The sequence below is a fragment of the Balaenoptera physalus genome (genome assembly GCF_965194825.1).
Source record: "Balaenoptera physalus genome assembly, chromosome: 9".
NCBI classification, from domain to species: Eukaryota; Metazoa; Chordata; class Mammalia; order Artiodactyla; family Balaenopteridae; genus Balaenoptera; species Balaenoptera physalus.
Window position 1 is genome coordinate 81279360 of NC_138888.1, and position 22748 is coordinate 81302107.

Consider the following 22748-nt stretch of genomic DNA (forward strand, 5'->3'; position numbering starts at 1 on the left):
TCTTCAAAGCCCAACTTTCTAGGAACTCTTCTTTCCACAACAGGATCCCTGGGCTTGGGAGCCTGATGTTGGCTTCATACCCCTTGCTACCTGGGAGCACCTCTGAAATTGTAATTATTCTCCCATTTGTGGGCCACCCACTTGGTGGTATGGGTCTTGACTCTATTGAGATTTTGCCCTTCCTTTCTGTCTTGTCGCGGTGCCTTCCTTATATCTTTAGCTGTAAAACATCTTTTATGGTAGGTCCCGGCCTTTATCATCAATTGCTGTTCTGTAAACAGTTGTGACTTTGGTGTGCCCATGAGAGGCATCAAGCTCTGGGTCTTTGAATGCTACCATGTTGGACAATCTCTCTACTTCATTCTTAAATCATAGTATTTAAATTTTCTTAGTATCTTATTTGATTAGCGACAGTTTGAAATTTATTATCACTCATGTTTACTTCGCCTGTTTAAAAAAATTGAATAGTGCATTCATTCAGTTTGAAATGAAGGTAGTGACCTGTGAATTTCCATACCTCAAAAATCAAGGATAGGAAAAAAGCCTTTTCTACTTGTGTTACCCTCAAACTCTGCACCCCACCCCAGCCTGGGGATTAACCTCTTGCACCCATGCTCACCTTCTGTTTTCGGACCGTTAACGATCATTGCATCTGTAAGTGTGTTGACAAAGTGAACTCTAGTCTTTGCAGTTTTTGTGTTTTGTTTTTTGGTTTAGGGAACAGTCCTACTATGAATGTACATTTACTGCTCTACTGAAGTTCATATATAAACCTGTCAAGCACATTACCAGGATTGGAATGGCTTGTATATACACTTTGATAAATTTTAGAGACAATGGTAGAACAGAAGTAAATTGTATTTCAAATGCCACAATATTCTCACACCATGAAAACCCTTCCCTTTTTAATATATTTGTGTGTAGTTTATCTTTATGCCCATACTATATTTCCCAGAGATGGGTAAGTGTTATGTTTCTTGCTGGCACATTTACCGTATTGTTCAAAGTCAGGCGTTTAGTGCTTTTAGCATGATCCTATTTCCATGAACTCGCAAATACAAGATCTTCTCTCACACTGTCTTTTACTCCCTGCTGTTTTATATTGCCCTCCTAATTCTCAGTCCTGGTCTTTCTTTATGTTTTTCGTCAACCTGGATAGGTTATACTATTTTCTCCCTTATTCAAGACCAATAGAATAGAATAGAATACAACACCCAGAAATAAACCCTGATATATGGCCAAATGATTTTTGACAAGTTGCCAAGACTTTTCAAAGTAGAAAGGATAGTATTTTCAACACATGGTGCTGAGAAGTCTTGTGGTCAACATGCAAAAGAAGGAAGATGGACCCTTACCTAACATCATATGCAAAAATTAATGAAAACGTATCAAGAAACTAAATATAAGACCTAATAATATAAAAAGTCTTAGAAGAAGATACAGGACAAGAGCTTCATGATATTGGATTTGGCAGTGTTTTCCTCCATATGAAACGAAGGAACAACAAAGGTACAGCTAACAAAAAAATAAACAATTTGCAGTACATAAGTTAAAAAAAAATGTGTATCAAAGAAATGTAAACAGAATAAAATGGCAACCCACAAGATGGGAGAAAATATTTCAGAGCCATCTATCTGACAAGAGATTTCTATTCAGAATATACAGAGAACTCCTAGAACTGAACAAAAAGCAAACACCCTGATTAAAAAATGGATAAAAGACTTCAATAGATGGTTCTTCCAAAAGATGTACAAATGACTAAGCACTTGAATAGATGCTCCATATCACTAAATGCATGTTTATATATTTGTGTGCATGCATACACACACAAGCACACACACACATACACAAGCAGAAAACAACTATTGGTGAGGATGTGAGGGAGTTGGAACCATTGTGCTATGTCAGAGGGAATGCAGAATGATACAGCTGCTTTGCAAAAGAGTATGGCAATTTTTCAGATATTGAAAAATAGAATTACTACATGATCCAGGAATTTTACTATGAGGTATACCCAAAGGTATTGAAATCAGGGTCTTAAAGAAATATTTGTAGTCCAGTGTTTAGAGCAGTAATAATCACAGTAGCTAAAATATGAAAGCAACCTAAGTGTTCATCCACTAGTTCCTGGATAAGCAAAGTGTGGTATACCCATATAATACAATATTATTCAGTGTTAAGAAGGAAAAGATCTAGGAATATGCTACAACATGGATGAATCTTGAGGAAATTTAGGTACCAAAAATGCCATTTTTGTGACTTTTAGTGAGTCATAACAATACAACTACTTATTTCAATTTTATGGGGTTACTTAGGGTAGTCAAAACCATAGAAATTGGGAGGGTAATGACGCTTTTCAGGTGGTTATGGAACAAAAAGGAAAGTTATAATTAAAGGATATAGAGTTACAGTTTTAAAACGTAGAAAAGAATTAGAAAGATAAATGGTGATGTTGATCGCCCAATAATATGACTGCATTTAATATCACTGAACGGTGCACTTTATAATAACTTACATGCTGTATTTTATGTTATTTGATTTTACCAACATACAAAATTGGGAAAGAATGTAATATCAGGAAAGGGAGTGGACCTGGGATAGAGCAGAGAGCAATCAGAAGGGTGAGACACTGCATATGTTGAAGAAGAAGAGCTGAGAGTCTTCATTGGCCAGAAGAGACTTTATAAAAGAGAAAAAAAAATTACTCTGAGGGTGTATTAGATAGATATCTGTGGGTGTGCTGCTATCTCCCATGGGTTATCTTAAAGAGTCTTTAATAGAGTCCATAAGGTTTGCTGAGGCTTTTTTAAAAATTGGATTCCCTAGGAGATAATTAGTGGGTGGTACTTAAGTCTATGTCTAGGTTGACAGATTTTGCAGGGAAGACGAACCTGAGAACAGTGGAGGTCTTAAGAGTGTAAGTACATAGAAATTAGAAAAAAAATAATAATAAAGGGAATTAGGAAAACTTTGGACTTTGAAGGTCATGTATTATTACTGAGTCAGACCTGAGGTGTCTAAGGAGTTATATACACAGCTGCTATTTGGATTACTTGTTGATAAAGATAATTGGAAAAACTAGAGTCGTTCCCAAGTGTAGGTAAGATATAATGAGAGGATGGAGGTGGAAAGTAGGGAGACCCAGAGGAAAGTGGGAAGGTCATATTGGGCCAAGATGGTGGTAATATCCAACAGAACAGACGGTAGGACAGACTATGGATTCATCTTTTTTATTTCGCCTCCCCCCCTCATCCTTAATAATTCTTTGGGAATATTTCACTGCTCTGTGATGCAGGTACAGAATTCGAGTGAGGAGGCTACACCTTCAGTGTCCAGCTGTCTGAGTCCTCAGTGTGCTTCAAATGATGGAGAACTATTGCTTCTTTATGAGAAGGGTTAGTACCTCATAGCTAAGCTTAAGCTGGAGCTTATGCAATATTGATTCCATTTTATATATACTGTTGGCATGGAGGTTCCTCCTCCTCTTTTCTTGAACATTATGAAATGAATCTATATTTCTCAGTATTTGGGTATATCAGATAAATACGTTAAGTAAAGGAATCTTTTATATTGCTCCCTGCATAGTTTGCTCTTTCTTGTTTCTCTTTTACCTTTACTAAATTAGCACAGGGAGAGACCTTGAAATGTTCTAATCAGGAGAGATTAGAACATGATATTTCTAGAGAGGTTGGTTGGACAGAGCAGGGGTCCCAGTGAGAATCCAAGCTTCTGCTTCTACTTGGAAGTGTACCTGTGTAGAATAGAGGGCTCCAGGAAATATCCTAGAATATTCCAATGTCCCTGTGGGAGATCATTAAGAGAGGCAGGATCTGGTACCAGATCAGTGTACTATGACATGTTTGTCAGTCATCTGATGTGAGATTCTCAGAGCCAATCCCATATGGTAGGGCTGAGTGCAGAGTGATGAAGAAGCTGTGAAAGCCTTTGATTGCATGTTAAAGATGACGCTCTGATTTCGGGGAGCATTTTCTTACCTGACTGAATGTCATCCTTCTGTGGGGATGAGATTCTGTGCTTTTCCTCTGTTGATGACCACTGACTGCAAATCATTAGAGGATCATGTCTAGAAAGCATTCTTTATTTAATTTCTTAAAGAAGAAAGCATAGAAAACATTTTTATCCACTTTCAAATTGAGGATCAAGGGGAATGACATCAGTGAAAATGTCAGAGTAGGGAGCTCTGGCTTGTGTCCATCCCCAGAAACACTGACATACGTGGTAAAACCTGTCAAAATGACCTTATCAACAGATGTAAGTTTTCTTTGCTTTTCACGCTGTAGATTTATCTTTCGTGGAAACTTTACTTACTACAGGATGTGGAGAATAAATAGGGAAGTAGAAACTGTATTTCCTGATGAGAGAATCACTAAGTCACATTAGCTGTTCTGAACTCTGTCTTACTCACCGTGACTCTAATTAAAACAAACAAACAAACAAAACACTTTTTTTTTGGTAAGTCAGTTCTGACATTTCCTCGTTAAAGACCAGGTAACAGATACAGACTTAGATCTACCAGAATTGAGTAAACTTTTGATTGTACCTGTGTTGAACATATGAGCATGACCTGCTACAAATCTTCATTATACTTATTGCCACAACGGACAAATTCCCTTTTTCCTCTCCTGATATGTTGCATGTAAGGAATGCATAGGTCACTAACCCCAGCTGGTCACAGGTAAACTCTACCACATGGATTACTGCATGTTTTCCTGCTGGAAGACCACACATTCTCGAGGATCATGCCTGCAGAGTATCTGGGCTCTTCTTTTTTTCTGGATAAAGGTTAGATCATCACCTAATTTTATGAGAAATATATAAATTGTATTTGCATATTCTTCCGGTTTTTATTTATCCATTCTCTTTCAAGTCCTAAGTGCAAATATTAAAGTGATTTCCAAGAGGGTGGTAAATAAGACAGCTCCAAAATTAGCAATAAATCATAATACATTTGTGAATGCATTAATGTGTGATTAATATGTAGATACTTATGTAAATGCAAGTTTAGTAATGCTTTGTGGAGAGCTTCAGAATCTAGTTATTAAAAAAAAAAAGAAGAAGGAGTTCTTGAAACTCTCAGGGAATTATAGAGAAGTCTTTGTGTCTATAAATATCATTCTGAAATAATGCATATTCTCAGAAATAAACTAGGCATAACATTGTAGGAAAAAACTTCATGAAATGAAAGAGCATGTGAGATGGCCATACAAGAAAAAGAATATTCTCAGAGAATAATGAACAGTGTGGAGTTCAGCAGAAGGGTCATACACATTCAGAGATGAAAACTTTGGAGAGCCTAATTGTGAGTTCCTCATATTTCATCTTTGGAGACACGGTAGTCATTTGCAATATGATGTTATAAGATGACGTTAATAAAAAAAAAAATAAGATGACGTTAACATACTTAAATACTTTCGTTTAGAAATGACCACTTAGTTTTTTACTGAGCTCTGACCGCCACAGCAACAGTCAGCTCTACCCACCACTAGAGCCTCCCATCAAGCCTCTTAGATAGACTCAACCACCAGAGGGCAGACAACAGAAGCAAGAAAAACTACAATCCTGCAGCCGGTGGACCAAAAACCACAGTTACAGAAAGATAGAGAAGATGAAAAGGCAGAGGGCTATGTACCAGATGAAGGAACAAGAAAAAACCCCAGAAAAACAACTAAATGAAGTGGAGATAGGCAACCTTCCAGAAAAAGAATTCAGAATAATGATAGTGAAGATGATCCAGGACCTCGGAATAAGAATGGAGGCAAAGATTGAGAAGATGCAAGAAATGATGAACAAAGACCTAGAAGAATTAAAGAACAAACAAACAGAGATGACCAATACAATAACTGAAATGAAAACTACACTAGAAGGAATCAATAGCAGAATAACTGAGGCAGAAGAACGGATAAGTGACCTGGAAGACAGAATGGTGGAATTCACTGCTGCGGAACAGACTAAAGAAAAAAGAATGAAAAGAAATGAAGACAGCCTAAGAGACCTCTGGGACAACATTAAACGCAACAACGTTCGCATTATAGGGGTCCCAGAAGGAGAAGAGAGAGAGAAAGGACCAGAGAAAATATTTGAAGAGATTATAGTCGAAAACTTCCCTAACATGGGAAAGGAAATAGCCACCCAAGTCCAGGAAGCTCAGAGAGTCCCATACAGAATAAACCCAAGGAGAAACACGCCGAGACACAGTAATCAAAGTGGCAAAAATTAAAGACAAAGAAAAATTATTGAAAGCAGCAAGGGAAAAACGACAAATAACATACAAGGGAACTCCCATAAGGTTAACAGCTGATTTCTCAGCAGAAACTCTGCAAGCCAGAAGGGAGTGGCATGATATACTTAAAGTGATGAAAGGGAAGAACCTACAACCAAGATTACTCTACCCGGCAAGGATCACATTTAGATTTGATGGAGAAATCAAAAGCTTTACAGACAAGCAAAAGCTAAGAGAATTCAGCACCACCAAACCAGCTCTACAACAAATGCTAAAGGAACTTCTCTAAGTGGGAAACAAAAGAGAAGAAAAGGACCTACAAAAACAAACCCAAAACAATTAAGAAAATGGTCATAGGAACATACATATCGATAATTACCTTAAACGTGAATGGATTAAACGCCCCAACCAAAAGACATAGACTGGCTGAATGGGTACAAAAACAAGACCCATATATATGCTGTCTACAAGAGACCCACTTTAGACCTAGGGACACATACAGACTGAAAGTGAGGGGATGGAAAAAGATATTCCATGCGAATGGAAATCAAAAGAAAGCTGGAGTAGCTATACTCATATCAGATAAAATAGACTTTAAAATAAAGAATGTTACAAGAGACAAGGAAGGACACTACATAATGATCCAGGGATCAATCCAAGAAGAAGATATAACAATTATAAATATATATGCACCCAACATAGGAGCACCTCAATACATAAGGCAACTGCTAACAGCTATAAAAGAGGAAATCGACAGTAACACAATAATAGTGGGGGACTTTAACACTTCACTTACACCAATGGACAGATCATCCAAAATGAAAATAAATAAGGAAACAGAAGCTTTAAATGACACAATAGACCAGATAGATTTAATTGATATTTATAGGACATTCCATCCAAAAACAGCAGATTACACGTTCTTCTCAAGTGCGCACAGGACATTCTCCAGGATAGATCACATCTTGGGTCACAAATCAAGCCTCAGTAAATTTAAGAAAATTGAAATCATACAAAGTATCTTTTCTGACCACAACGCTATGAGATTAGAAATGAATTACAGGGAAAAAAACGTAAAAAAGACAAACACATGGAGGCTAAACAATACGTTACTAAATAACCAAGAGATCACTGAATAAATCAAAGAGGTAATAAAAAAATACCTAGAGACAAATGACAATGAAAACACAACGACCCAAAACCTATGGGACGCAGCAAAAACGGTTCTAAGAGGGAAGTTTATAGCTATACAAGCCTACCTAAAGAAACAAGAAAAATCTCAAGTAAACAATCTAACCTTACACCTAAAGAAACTAGAGAAAGAAGAACAAACAAAACCCAAAGTTAGCAGAAGGAAAGAAATCATAAAGATCAGAGCAGAAATAAATGAAATAGAAACAAAGAAAACAATAGCAAAGATCAATAAAACTAAAAGTTGGTTCTTTGAGAAGATAAACAAAATTGATAAGCCATTAGCCAGACTCATCAAGAAAAAGAGGGAGAGGACTCAAATCAATAAAATCAGAAATGAAAAAGGAGAAGTTACAACAGACACCGCAGAAATACAAAACATCCTAAGAGACTACTATAAGCAACTTTATGCCAATAAAATGGACAACCTGGAAGAAATGGACAAATTCTTAGAAAGGTATAACCTTCCAAGACTGAATCAGGAAGAAACAGAAAATATGAACAGACCAATCACAAGTAATGAAATTGAAACTGTGATTAAAAATCTTCCAACAAACAAAAGTCCAGGACCAGATGACTTCACAGGTGAATTCTATCAAACATTTAGAGAAGAGCTAACACCCATCCTTCTCAAACTCTTCCAAAAAATTGCAGAGGAAGGAACACTCCCAAACTCTTTCTATGAGGCCACCATCACCCTGATACCAAAACCAGACAAAGACACTACAAAAAAAGAAAATTACAGACCAATATCACTGATGAATATAGATGCAAAAATCCTCAACAAAATACTAGCAAACAGAATCCAACAACACATTAAAAGGATCATACACCACGATCAAGTGGGATTTATCCCAGGGATGCAAGGATTCTTCAATATACGCAAATCAATCAATGTGATACACCATATTAACAAACTGAAGAATAAAAACCATATGATCATCTCAATAGATGCAGAAAAAGCTTTTGACAAAATTCAACACCCATTTCTGATAAAAACTCTCCAGAAAGTGGGCATAGAGGGAACCTACCTCAACATAATAAAGGCCATATATGACAAACCCACAGCAAACATCATTCTCAATGGTGAAAAACTGAAAGCATTTCCTCTAAGATCAGGAACGAGACAAGGATGTCCACTCTCACCACTATTATTCAACATAGTTCTGGAAGTCCTAGACACGGCAATCAGAGAAGAAAAAGAAATAAAAGGAATACAAATTGGAAAAGAGGAAGTAAAACTGTCACTGTTTGCGGATGACATGATACTATACATAGAGAATCCTAAAACTGCCACCAGAAAACTGCTAGAGCTAATTAATGAATATGGTAAAGTTGCAGGATACAAAATTAATGCACAGAAATCTCTTGCATTCCTATACACTAATGATGAAAAATCTGAAAGAGAAATTATGGAAACACTCCCATTTACCATTGCAACAGAAAGAATAAAATACCTAGGAATAAACCTACCTAGGGAGACAAAAGACCTGTATGCAGAAAACTATAAGACACTGATGAAAGAAATTAAAGATGATACCAACAAATGGAGAGATATACCATGTTCTTGGATTGGAAGAATCAACATTGTGAAAATGAGTATACTACCCAAAGCAATCTACAGATTCAATGCAATCCCTATCAAATTACCAATGGCATTTTTTACGGAGCTAGAACAAATCATCTTAAAATTTGTATGCAGACACAAAAGACCCCGAATAGCCAAAGCAGTCTTGAGGCAAAAAAATGGAGCTGGAGGAATCAGACTCCCTGACTTCAGACTATACTACAAAGCTACAGTAATCAAGACAATATGGTACTGGCACAAAAACAGACTCATAGATCAGTGGAACAAGATAGAAAGCCCAGAGATTAACCCACGCACCTATGGTCAACTAATCTATGACAAAGGAGGCAAAGATATACAATGGAGAAAAGACAGTCTCTTCAATAAGTGGTGCTGGGAAAAGTGGACAGCTACATGTAAAAGAATGAAATTAGAATACTCCCTAACACCATACACAAAAATAAACTCAAAATGGATTAGAGACCTAAATATAAGACTGGACACTATAAAACTCTTAGAGGAAAACATAGGAAGAGCACTCTTTGACATAAATCACAGCAAGATCTTTTTTGATCCACCTCCTAGAGTAATGGAAATAAAAACAAAAATAAACAAGTGGGACCTCATGAAACTTCAAAGCTTTTGCACAGCAAAGGAAACCATAAACAAGACGAAAAGACAAACCTCAGAATGGGAGAAAATATTTGCAAATGAATCAACGGACAAAGGATTAATTTCCAAAATATATAAACAGCTCATTCAGCTCAATATCAAAGAAACAAACACCCCAATCCAAAAATGGGAAGAAGACCTAAATAGACATTTCTTCAAAGAAGACATACAGACGGCCACGAAGCACATGAAAAGCTGCTCAACATCACTAATTATTGGAGAAATGCAAATCAAAACTACAATGAGGTATCACCTCACTCCTGTTAGAATGGGCATCATCAGAAAATCTACAAACAACAAATGCTGGAGAGGGTGTGGAGAAAAGGGAACCCTCTTGCACTGTTGGTGGGAATGTAAATTGATACAGCCACTATGGAGAACAATATGGAGGTTCCTTAAAAAACTAAAAATAGAATTACCATATGACCCAGCAATCCCACTACTGGGCATATACCCAGAGAAAACCGTAATTCAAAAAGACACATGCACCCGAATGTTCAATGCAGCACTATTTACAATAGCCAGGTCATGGAAGCAACCTAAATGCCCATCAACAGACGAATGGATAAAGAAGATGTGGTACATATATACAATGGAATATTACTCAGCCATAAAAAGGAACGAAATTGAGTCATTTGTTGAGACGTGGATGGATCTAGAGACTGTCATACAGAGTGAAGTAAGTCAGAAAGAGAAAAACAAATATCATATGTTAATGCATGTATGTGGAACCTAGAAAAATGGTACAGATGAGCCAGTTTGCAGGGCAGAAGTTGAGACACAGATGTAGAGAATGGACATATGGACACCAAGGGGGGAAAACTGCGGTGAGGTGGGGATGGTGGTGTGCTGAATTGGGCGATTGGGATTGACATGTATACACTGATATGTATAAAATTGATGCCTAATAAGAACCTGCAGTATAAAAAAACAAACAAAACAAAACAAAACAAAAAAAAAAGAAATGACCACTTAGAACCAGAGTAAATGAAAGAGAACACAAAATTATGTTTATGTTGATTTTTAAAGACCTCAGGTGAGTGCTGATTATTTAAAAATGCATGATGTCTTTCACTGCAAAGTAAAGGAGCTGTTACAGTGGAGGATTACTGGACTGAATGTCAATATTATGACATAGTATGAGTGTGTTTCGTGTTTGGTAATTGCAATCATTGTTGCTTTTGTTGTGGTCATCCATTGACAGTGCTTGGTGTCAGATGATTTATCTCTTGTAAAAATAAAATACAGTCTGTGTGTGTGTGTGTGTGTGTGAAAAAAAAATACATGATGTCTTGACTAAAGTTGTATGGAATTTGAGATCTGGAAAAAAGTATTTCTTTTCTGTTATGCTAGGATGATAATTGGACATTTTTGCAAGAAAGAGATTTCAGGATGCAAATCTCGTGTCTCTAAGGTGGGAAGTCAGTTCATGGTGGAACATTCTATTAAACTTGTGTGAGTGGAGAAATATTTCTTTGGAAGGAAGAGGTCACGAATCCCTTTTTAAGAGTTAATGGTTTATAGCATACCAAATGAGCAAAATGGCTATTTCTGAACTTTAGAAAAAAATAATATAGTTTTTCTGCATTTATAACATGAGGCTGATGTAAAATATCAAAAATTCTTTATTTTGAAAAGCAATGTAATCAATTTGACATAATTCATATATATTGAACCTGTGGTACATACACACACAGTAAAACTTACATTCAGAAAATTGTTTGCACTTAAGAAATATTTTCAAGTGTAGTTGATTTACAATGTTGTGGGTTTTTTAAATACATGTTTATTGGAGTATACTTACTTTATAACACTGTATTAGTTTCTGCTTTACAACAAAGTGAATCAGCTATATGTATACATATATTCCCCATATCCCCCCCCATTGAGCCTCCCTCCCACACTCCCTATCCCACCCCTCTGGGGGACATAAAGCACCGAGCTGATCTCCCTGTGCTATGCAGCAGCTTACCACTAGCTATTTTACATTTGGTAGTGTATATATGTCAGTGCTACTCTCTCACTATGTCCCTGTCTCCCCTTGCCCCCTGTGTCCTTAAGTCCGTTCTCTACATCTGTGTCTTTATTCCTGCCCTGTCACTAGGCTCGTCAGTACCATTTTTCTAAATTCCATATATATATGTGTTAGCGTACGGTATTTGATTTTCTCTTTCTGACTTACTTCACTCTGTATGACAGACTCTAGGTCCAACCACCTCACTGCAAATAACTCAATTTTGTTCCTTTTTATGGCTGAGTAATACTCCATTGTATAGATGTGCCACATCTTCTTTATATATTCATCTGTCGGTGGACATTTAGGTTGCTGCTATGTCCTGGCTATTGTAAATAGTGCTACAGTGAACATTGGGGTACATGTATCTTTTTGAATTATGGTTTTCTCCGGGTATATGCCCAGTAGTGGGATTGCTGGGTCATATGGTAGTTCTATTTTTTAGCTTTTAAGGGATCTCCATACTGTTCTCCATAGTGGCTGTATCAGTTTACATTCCCACCAACAGTTCAGGAGGGTTCCCTTTTCTCCACACCCTCTGCAGCCTTTATACATTGTTGTATTAATTTCTGCTGTTCAGCAAAGTGATTCAGTTTTATATATATCTATCTATATATCTATCTATATCTATATATCTATATCTATATATCTATATATATTCTTTTCCATTATGGTTTATCACAGGATATTGAATATAGCTTCCTGTGCTATACAGTAGGTCTTGGTGGGTTGTCTATCCTATGTAGAAAAGTTTGCTTCTGCTATTCCAAAACTCCCAATCTTTCCTTCACTCTCTCCTTGGCAACCACAACTCTCTTTTCTATATCTGTGTGTTTGTTTCTGTTTCGCTGACATGCTCATTTGTGTCCTGTTTTCGATTCCACATATAAGTGATATTATATGGTATTTGTCTTTCTCTCTCTGACTTACTTCACTTAGTATCATTATCTCTAGGTCCATCCATGTTGCTGCAAATGGCATTATTTCATTCTTTTTTATGTCTGAGTAATATCTTTTGTATACGTATACCACACCTTCTTTATACACTCAGTTTTCAATGAACATTTAGGTTGTTTCCATGTCTTGGCTGTTATAAATAGTGCTGCTATGAACATAGGTTTTCATGTATCTTTTTGAATTATAGTTTTGTCTAGATATATGTCCACAAGTGGGATTGCTAGATCATATGGCAACCCTATAGTTGTTTTGAGGAACCTCCATACTGTTTTCCATAGTGGCTGCACCAACTTACATGGCCACCGACAGTGTAGAAGGGTTCCCTTTTCTCCATACCCCCTCCAGCATTTGTTAATTGTAGATTTTTTTTAATGATGGCCATTCTGATCAGTGTGAAGTGATACCTCATTGTAATTTGGATTTGCATTTATCTAATAATTAGTGATGATGAGCATCTTTTCATGTGCCTATTGGCTCTCTGTATGTCTTCTTTGGAGAAATGTTTATTTAGGTCTTCTACCCATTTTTCCATTGAGTTATTTGTTATTTTGTTATTGAGTTGTATGAGCTGTTTGTATAGTTTGGAAATTAAGCCCTTGTCAGTCTCATCATTTGCTAATATTTTCTCCCAGTGCACAGGTTGTATTTTCATTTTGATTATGGTTTCCTTTTCTGTGCAAAAGCTTATAAGTTTGATTAGTTCCTGTTTCTTTTTTGCTTTTACAGTAAGTCCCCTACATATGAACAAGTTCTGTTCCCAGAGTGCGTTTGTAAGTTCAATTTGTTTGTAAGTCCAACAAAGTTCGCCTAGGTACCCAACTTACACAGTCGGCTATATGGTATTGTACCGTAATAGGTTTATAATACTTTTCACGCAAACAATACATAAAAAACAAGCACAAAAACAAAGAAAGCATTTTTAATCTTACAGTACAGTAACTTGAAAAGTACAGTAATACAGTACAACAGCTGGGATACTCGGGCTGACATCGAGGGAACAGGCGAGCAGAGTTAGTGATTGGAGGAGGGAGGGGAGGTGGGAGATGGTAGGGGTGAAGGATTATCAGCAGTAGGAGACAGAGGGCAAGCTGCAATTTCACTCATACCTGACGTTGATGGCAAAGGTTCTGGTTCCTTGCTGGATTTAATTCTATCTACCCTCTTGAAAGAATGATCCATTGATGTCTGGGTAGTAGCTCTTTTTTTCTCATCATAGATGACAAGGTAACACTGGATTGCAATCTGAATGGCTGCTGCCACCTTTGGGTCCCATTCTAGGTTCGGGTCCTGTCCCTCAAAAACTAACAGTGCTTCCTCAAATAACGAAGATTCCCTTGCCATTTTCTGTGTCGTGAATCTCTTCAGTTCTTCAGTTACTTTTTCTTCCTCCTGTCCCTCTTCATCCTTTCTCTGGGCCTCCAATTCCATCAGTAAGCTCCTCATGTTGCACAGCAAGGAGGTCAGCAAAATCGTCCTCTTGCAGATCTAGCTCCAGCTTCTCGCTGAGGGTCACTACGTTGCTGAAGACCTCTTCGGACTTCTGATCTACCTTCTCAAATCCACAAAAATCATGAACAAACTGTGGGCAAAGGTTCTTCCAAACCCCATTCATCGTGACCGCCATACCCTCACACCATGCAAAGTCAATGTTTTTTATGGTCCTGTAGATGTTATAGTCCTCCCAAAGTTGTCCCTAGGTTGTTCCTGATTTGTCACTTACCTTTACTGCCTGACAAAAAGTGTGACATAAATGATATTTCTTGAAAGTCGCTATAACGCCCTGGTCCATAGGTTGGATGAGCAACGTAGTATTTGGTGACAGATGCAGTACTTTGACGTTGGGATGAAAGTCATCCATGAATGGGGGGTGGCCCAGAGCATAGTCGAGCAGCAAAAGAATGTTTTGCTGGAACGTCCTTCTCCAAGCAATATTTCTCTACATCTGGGATAAAGTGGTGGCAAAACCAGTCCTGGAACGTGGCCTGTGTAATCCGGGATTTGGGGTTACGCTTCCACACAACAGGAAGAGAGCCCTTGGCTATGTTTTTAAGGGTTCTTGGGTTCTGTGAATGATAAACTAAGAGAGGTTTCAGCTTCAATTCACCGGAAGCATTGCCACCAAACAACAGTTAGCCTATCCTTTGCTGCTTTACAGCCCGGCATCAACTTTTCCTCCTTACTGACGTAACTTCGGTCTGGCATCCTCTTCCAGTACAGTTGTGTCTTATCCACATTAAAAACCTGGTTGGGTAAATACACACCATCATCAATAATTTCTCAAAGTGTTTCTGGAAGTTCCTGGACAGCTACCCTATCTGCACTTGCTGTCTCTCCACTTACTTTTACATTGTGAAGGCTGGCTCTAGCCTTGAACCGATGAAAGCAGCCATGGCTGGCATTAAAAGATGTGCCCTCTGATTCTTTGCCGTGTTTCTTCTTCAAGTCTTCATAAAGGCTTTTAGCTTTCTCTTGAATCAGCGTTAAGTTGAGCAGGACTCAGCGCTGATGTTGACCCTGCATCCGCACACTGAGAAGTTTCTCCATCTCCTCCATCACTTTTCCATGCTTCTTGGATATTGTGTCAACATCGTCGGCACAGCAGACTTCACATGTTCCATGATCTTGTCCTTGTTCTTTAGATTTGTGCCAATGATTGAATGATTCATATTATAAGAATGAGCGATGTCTAACATCTTTTTGCCTCGCTCCACTCTCTCAATTACTTTCACTTTTGTTTCCGTCATTATCGCTTGGCGCTTCTTAACAGTACCAGCTACATCACGTCTGCTTTTATGCTTGCTTCCAGACATCTTGGGCTTGAAATAAAGGTACTGTACTACTGTACTCTATACAGTACTGTAAAGTACACAAAAGCACAACCACTTATAGAGGAAGCACGCACGTGACAATGTATGTCAGACACATGAACTAACTTACATGATTGGACACGCGAATGGACGTTTGCATATTTGAAAGTTTGCAACTTGAAGGTTCGTATGTAGGTGACTTACTGTATTTGTACTGCCTAGGGAGAACTACCTAGGAAAATTTTGGTATGACTTATGTCAGAGAATGTTTTGCTTATGTTCTCTTCTAGGAGTTATAAGGTGTCCTATCTTATATTTAAGCATATAAGCCGTTTTGAGTTTATTTTTGTGTATGGTGTGAGGGTATGTTCTGACTTCACTGATTTGCATACGGCTCTCCAACTTTCAAAACACCACTTGCTGAAGAGACTGTCTTTTCCCCATTGTATATTCTTGCCTCCTTTGTCAAAGGTTAATTGACCATAGGTGTGTGGGTTTATTTCTTAGCTCTCTATTCTATTCCATTGATCCATGTATCTCTTTCTGTGCCAATACAATGCGGCTTTGATTACTGTAACTTTGTAGTATTTTCTGAAGTTTAGGAGGGTTATGCCTCCTGCTTTGTTCTTTTTCCTGGGGATTGTGTTACATTTCTGACTTTTTTATGGTTCCAGATACATTTTAGGATTATTTGTTCTAGTTCTGGGGAAAATGTCATGGGTAATTTGATAGGGATCACATTAAATCTGTAGATTGCTTTGGGTAGTATAGCCATTTTAACAGTATGAATTCCTCCCATCCAAGAGCGTGGGATGTCTTTCCATTTCTTTGAATCATCTTCAGCTTCCTTTACTAATGTTTTGTAGTTCTCAGTATATAAGTCTTTCACCTCCTTGGTGAGGTTTAATCCTAAGCATTTTATTTTTTTGATGCCATTAAAAAAAAGATTGCTTGTTTACATTTCCTTTCTGATATTTCATTGTTAGTGTAAAGAAATGCAACCAGGGACTTCCCTGGTGGCTCCGTGGTTGAGAATCCGCCTGCCAATACAGGGGACACGGGTTTGAGCCCTGATGCAGGAAGATCTCACATGCCGTGGAGCAACTAAACCTGTGTGCCACAACTACTTAGCCTGCACTCTAGAGCCAGTGAGCCACAAATACTGATCCCATGTGCCACAACTACTTAAGCCTGCATGCCTAGAGCCCGTGCTCCACAACAAGAGAAGCCACTGCAATGAGAAGCCTGTGCACCACAAGAAAGTCTAGTCCCCACTGGCCACAACTAGAGAAAGCCCGTGCACAGCAATGAAGACCCAATGCAGCCAAAATAAATTAAAAAAAAAAAAAGAAAGAAAAACCAGGAAATGCAACCAATTTATATATGTTAATCTTGTATCCTGCTACTTTTCTGAATTTGTTTATCAGTTCTAGTAGTGTTTGTGTGGAATTTTTAGGGTTTCCTTTATATGTATTATCATGTCATCTGCATATAATGGCAACTTTACCTCTTCCCTTCCAATTTGGTTAGATTTTATTTCTTTTTCTTGTCTGATTGTCGTGGCTAGGACTTCCAATACTATGTTGAAGAGAAGACGTGAGAGTGGGCATCCTTGTCTTGTTCCAGATTTTAGCGGGAAGGCTTTCAGCTTATGAACGTTGAGTATTATATTGGCTGTGGGTTTGTCATAAATAGCTTTTATTATGTTGAGATATGTTTCCTCTGTACCCACGTTGGTAAGTGTTTTTACCATGAATGGATGTTGAAGCTTTTCAAATGCTTTTTCGCCATCTATTGAGATGATCGTTTGTTTCTTGTTTTTCCTTTGTCGATGGGGTGTATCATGTTGATTGATTTGCATATGTTGAAACAGCTTTGTGAAACTGGGGTGAATCAAATTTGGTCATGGTGTATGATCCTCTTATGTGTTGTCGGATTCGGTTTTCTAATATTCAGTTGAGAATTTTTGCATCTATATTTATCAACGATATTGGCCTGCAGTTTTCTTTTTCGGTAGTGTCTTTCTCTGTGTTTTTTTTTTAAAGTCTTTATTGAATTTGTTCCAATATTGCTTCTGTTTTATGTTTTGGTTTCTTGTTTGTGAGGCATGCGGGATCTTAGCTCCAAAACCAGGGATCGAACCCTCACCCCCTGCACTGGAAGGCGAAATCTTAACTGCTGGACCACGAGAAAAGTCCCCATCTGTTTTATTTGGTTTTTTTTAAGTAAATTTCTTTCTTTATTTATTTTTGGATGCACTGGACATTCGTTGCTGTGCTCGGGCTCTCTCTAGCTGCGGTGAGCGGGGGCTACTCTTCGTTGTGGTGTGCAGGCTGTTCATTGTGGTGGCTTCTTTTGTTGCAGATCATGGGCTCTAGGTGCGTGGGCTTCAGCAGTTGTGGCTATCAGGCTCAGTAGTTGTGGCTCGTGGGCTGTAGAACGCAGGCTCAGTAGTTGTGGCACACAGGCTTAGTTGCTCCATGGCATGTGGGATCTTTCCAGACCAGGTCTCGAACCTATGTCCCCTGCAGTGGCAGACAGATTCTTAACCACTGTGCCACCAGGGAAGTCCCCCCTCCCCATCTGTTTTTGATATCAGCGTGATAGTGGCTTCATAGAATGTCTTTGGAAGTATTCCTTACTCTTCAATCTTTTCAAAGAGTTTGAGAAGAATCAGTGTAAGTTCTGCTTTTTATATTTGGTAGAATTTGCCTGTGAAACCATCTGATCCTGGACTTCTGTTGCTAGGGAGTTTTTTTAAATTACAGATTCTATTTTTTTTTTTAATTCTATTTTTTATTTATTTATTTTGGCTGTGTTGGGTCTTCGTTTCTGTGCGAGGGCTTTCTCTAGTTGCAGCGAGCGGGGGCCACTCTTCATCACGGTGCGTGGGCCTCTCACTATCGTGACCTCTCTTGTTGTGGAGCACGGGCTCCAGACGCTCAGGCTCAGTAGTTGTGGCTCATGGGCCCAGTTGCTCCGCGGCATGTGGGATCTTCCTAGACCAGGGCTCGAACCCGTGTCCCCTGTATTGGCAGGCAGAGTCTCAACCACCGCACCACCAGGGAAGCCCTTTATTTTGCTTTTAGTGATCAGTATGTTCAAGTTATCTATTTCTTCTTGATTCAGTTTTGTTCGGCTGTAAAAAAACAAAATATATTTTTAAGTTATGTTAGCAGCTAAATACTTACCATGTATTAGACCACAAAAGAGAGAAGAAAAAATATTAAAATATTTTTTCAAATACAACAAGTATTGAAATGTTTTAAAGAAATTGGTATAATAATACTAATTACAATAATGACAAATTGTTCTGAACTTAAAGACTACTTATATCTAAGATGCATATTATATGCTTATTGTTTTATTGTTTTTAAATACATGGAATGTTTTCTCCTTTCTAATGTAATTCTTTTATTTTACCTGTATATTGTGAAAAAAATTTAGTTCCACATAGTATAAAAAATTACACTTTAATAGGAGATATTAATCCATTTACATTTACTATAGTACTGAAAATACTTAGGTTTAGCGTTCCATGTCATGGAGTGCTCTTTTTTATTTATTTATTTTTAAAAAAGATTTGATTTGGAGAGGGGGCCATAAATTATTCATTTATTTATTTATTTAATTTTAACATCTTTATTGGACTATAATTGCTTTACAATGGTGTGTTAGTCTCTGCTTTAGAACAAAGTGAATCAGCTATACATATCCATATATCCCCATATCTCCTCCCTGTTGCGTCTCCCTCCCGCCCTCCCTATCCCACCCCTCTAAGTGGTCATAAAGCACTGAGCTGATCTCCCTCTTCTATGCAGCTGTTTCCTACTAGCTAGCTGTTTTACATTTGGTAGTATATATAAGTCCATGCCACTCTCTCACTTCGTCCCAGCTTACCCTTCCCCCTCCCCATGTCCTCAAGTCCATTCTCTATGTCTGCGTCTTTATTCCTGTCCTGTCCCTAGGTTCTTCCCAACCGTTTCTTTTCCTTTTCTTTTTAGATTCCACATATATGTGTTAGCATACAGTATTTGTTTTTCTCTTTCTGACTTACTTTACTCTGTATGACAGACTCTAGGTCCATCCATCTCACTACAAATAACTCAATTTCATTTCTTTTTATGGCTGAGTAATATTCCATTTTATATTGAAGATGTGCAACATCTTTTTTACCCATTCATATGTCGATGGACACTTAGGTTGCTTCCATGTCCTGGCTATTGCAAATAGAGCTGCAATGAACATTGTGGAACAAGACTCTTTTTGAATTATGGTTTTCTCCAGGTATATGCCCAGTAGTGGGATTGCTGTGTCATATGGTAGTTCTATTTTTAGTTTTTTAAGGAACCTCGATACCATTCTCGATAGTGGCTGTATCAATTTACACTCCCACCAAAGGTGCAAGAGGGCTCCCTTTTTTCCACACCTCTGCAGCATTTATTATTTGTAGATTTTTTTGATGATGGCCATTCTTACCTGTGTGTGGTGATACCTCATTGTAATTTCGACTTGCATTTCTCTAATGATCAGTGATGTTGAGCATTCTTTCATGTGTTTGTTGGCAATCTGTATATCTTCCTTGGAGAAATGTCTATTTAGGTCTTCTGCCCATTTATGGATTGGGTTGTTTGTGTTTTTTTTTTTTTTGATATTGAGCTGCATGGGCTGCTTGTAAAGTTTGGAGATTAATCCTTTGTCAGCTGCTTCGTTGGCAAATATTTTCTCCCATTCTGAGGGTGGCCTTTTCGTCTTGTTTACGTTTTCCTTTGCTGTGCAAAAGCTTTTAAGTCTCCATAGGTCTCATTTGTTTATGTTTCTTTTTAATTTCCGTTTTCTAGGAGGTGGGTCAAAAAGGATCTTGCTGTGATTGATGTCATAGAGTGTTCTGCCTATGTTTTCCTCTAAGAGTTTGATAGTGTCTGGCCTTACATTTAGGTCTTTAATCCATTTTGAGTTTATTTTTGTGTATGGTGTTAGGGAGTCTTCTAATATCATTCTTTTACTGGTAGCTGTCCAGTTTTCCCATCACCACTTATTGAAGAGGCTGTGATTTCTCCACTGTATATTCTTGCCTCCTTTATCAAAATTAAGGTGACCATATGTGTATGGGTTTATGTCTGGGCTTTGTCTTCTGTTCCATTGCTCTATATTTCTGTTTTTGTGCCAGTACCATACTGTCTTGACTACTTTAGCTTTGTAGTATTGTCTGAAGTCAGGGATCCTGATTCCTCCAGCTCTGTTTTTCTTCTCAAGATTGCTTTGGCTGTTCGGGGTCTTTTGTGTTTCCATACAAATTGTGAAATTTTTTTGTTCTAGTTCTCTGAAAAATTCCATTGGTAGTTTGATAGGGATTGCATTGAATCTGTAGATTGCTTTGGGTAGTAGAGTCATTTTCACAATGTTGATTCTTCCAATCCAAGAACATGGTATATCTCTGTATCTGTTTGTGTCGTCTTTGATTTCTTTCATCAGTGTCTTATAGTTTGTTGAGTAAACGTCTTTTGTCTCCTTAGGTAGGTTTATTCCTAGGTATTTTATTCTTTGTGTTGCAGTGGTAAATGGGAGTGTTTCCCTAATTTCTCTTTCAGAATTTTCATCTTTAGTGTATAGGAATGAAAGAGATATCTGTACATTAATTTTGTATCCTGCAACCTTACCAGTTCATTGATTAACTCTAGTAGGTTTCTGGTAGCATCTTTAGGATTCTCTATGTATAGTATCATGTCATCTGCAAACAGTGAGAGCTTAACTTCTTCTTTTCCGATTTGGATTCCTTTTATTTCTTTTTCTTCTCTGATTGCTGTAGCTAAAAATTCCAAAAGTGTGTGGAATAATAGTGGTGAGAGTGGGCAACCTTGTCTTGTTCCTGATCTTGGTGGAAATGGTTTCACTTTTTCACCATTGAGAACGATGCTGGCTGTGGGTTTGTCATATATGGCCTTTATTATGTTGAGGAAAGTTCCCTCTATGCCTACTTTCTGGAGGGTTTTTAGGATAAATGGGTGTTTAATATTGTCGAAAGCATTTTCTGCATCTATTGAGATGACCATATTGTTTTTATCCTTCAGTTTTTTAATATGGTGTATCACATTGATTTGCATGTATTGAAGAATCCTTGCATCCCTGGGATAAACCCCACTTGATCATGGTGTATGATCCTTTTAAGGCGCTGTTGGATTCTGTTTGCTACTATTGTGCAGTGGATTTTTGCAGCTATGTTCATCAGTGATATTGACCTGTAGTTTTCTTTCTTTGTGACATCTTTGTCTGGTTTTGGTGTCAGGGAGATGGTGGTCTCATAAAATAAGTTTGGGAGAGTTCCTCCCTCTGCTATATTTTGGAAGAGTTTGAGAAGGATAGGTGTTAACTCTTCTCTAAATGTTTGATAGAATTTGCCTGTGAAGCCATCTGGTCCTGGGCTTTTGTTTGTTGGAAGATTTTTAATCACAGTCTCAAGTTCAGTGCTTGGGATTGGTTTGTTTGTAGTTTCTATTTCTTCCTGGTTCAGTCTTGGAAGGTTGTGCTTTTCTAAGAATTTGTCCATTTCTTCCAGGTTGTCCATTTTATTGGCATATAGTTGCTTGCAGTAATCTCTCATGATCCTTTGTATGTCTGCAGTGTCAGTTGTTACTTCTCCTTTTTCATTTGTAATTCTATTGATTTGAGTCGTCTCCCTTTTTTTCTTGATGAGTCTGGCTAATGGTTTATCAATTTTGTTTATCCTCTCAAGGAACCAGCTTTTAGTTTTTTTGATCTTTGCTGTTGTTTCCTTCATTTCTTTTTCATTTATTTCTGGTCTGATCTTTATGATGTCTTTCCTCTGCTGACTTTGTTTTTTTTTTTTTTTTCTTTCTTTCTCTAATTGCTTTAGGTGTAAGGTTAACTTGTTTATTTGAGATATTTCTTGTTTCTTGAGGTAGGATTGTATTGCTCTAAACTTCTCTCTTAGAACTGCTCTTGCTGCATCCCATAGGTTTGGGGTCTTCATGTTTTCATTGTCATTTTTTTCTAGGTATTTTTTTAATTTCCTCTTTGATTTCTTCAGTGATGTCTTGGTTATTAAGTAGTGTATTGTTGAGCGTCCATGTGTTTTTAAGTTTTACAGATTTTTTTCCTGTAATTGATATCTAGTCTGATAGCATTGTGGTCGGAAAAGATACTTGATACGATTTCAATTTTCTTATATTTACCAAGGCTTGATTTGTGATCCAAGATATGATCTATATCCTGGAGAATGTTCCAGGAGCACTTGAGAAAAAGTGTATTCTGTTGTTTTTGGATGGAATGTCCTATAAA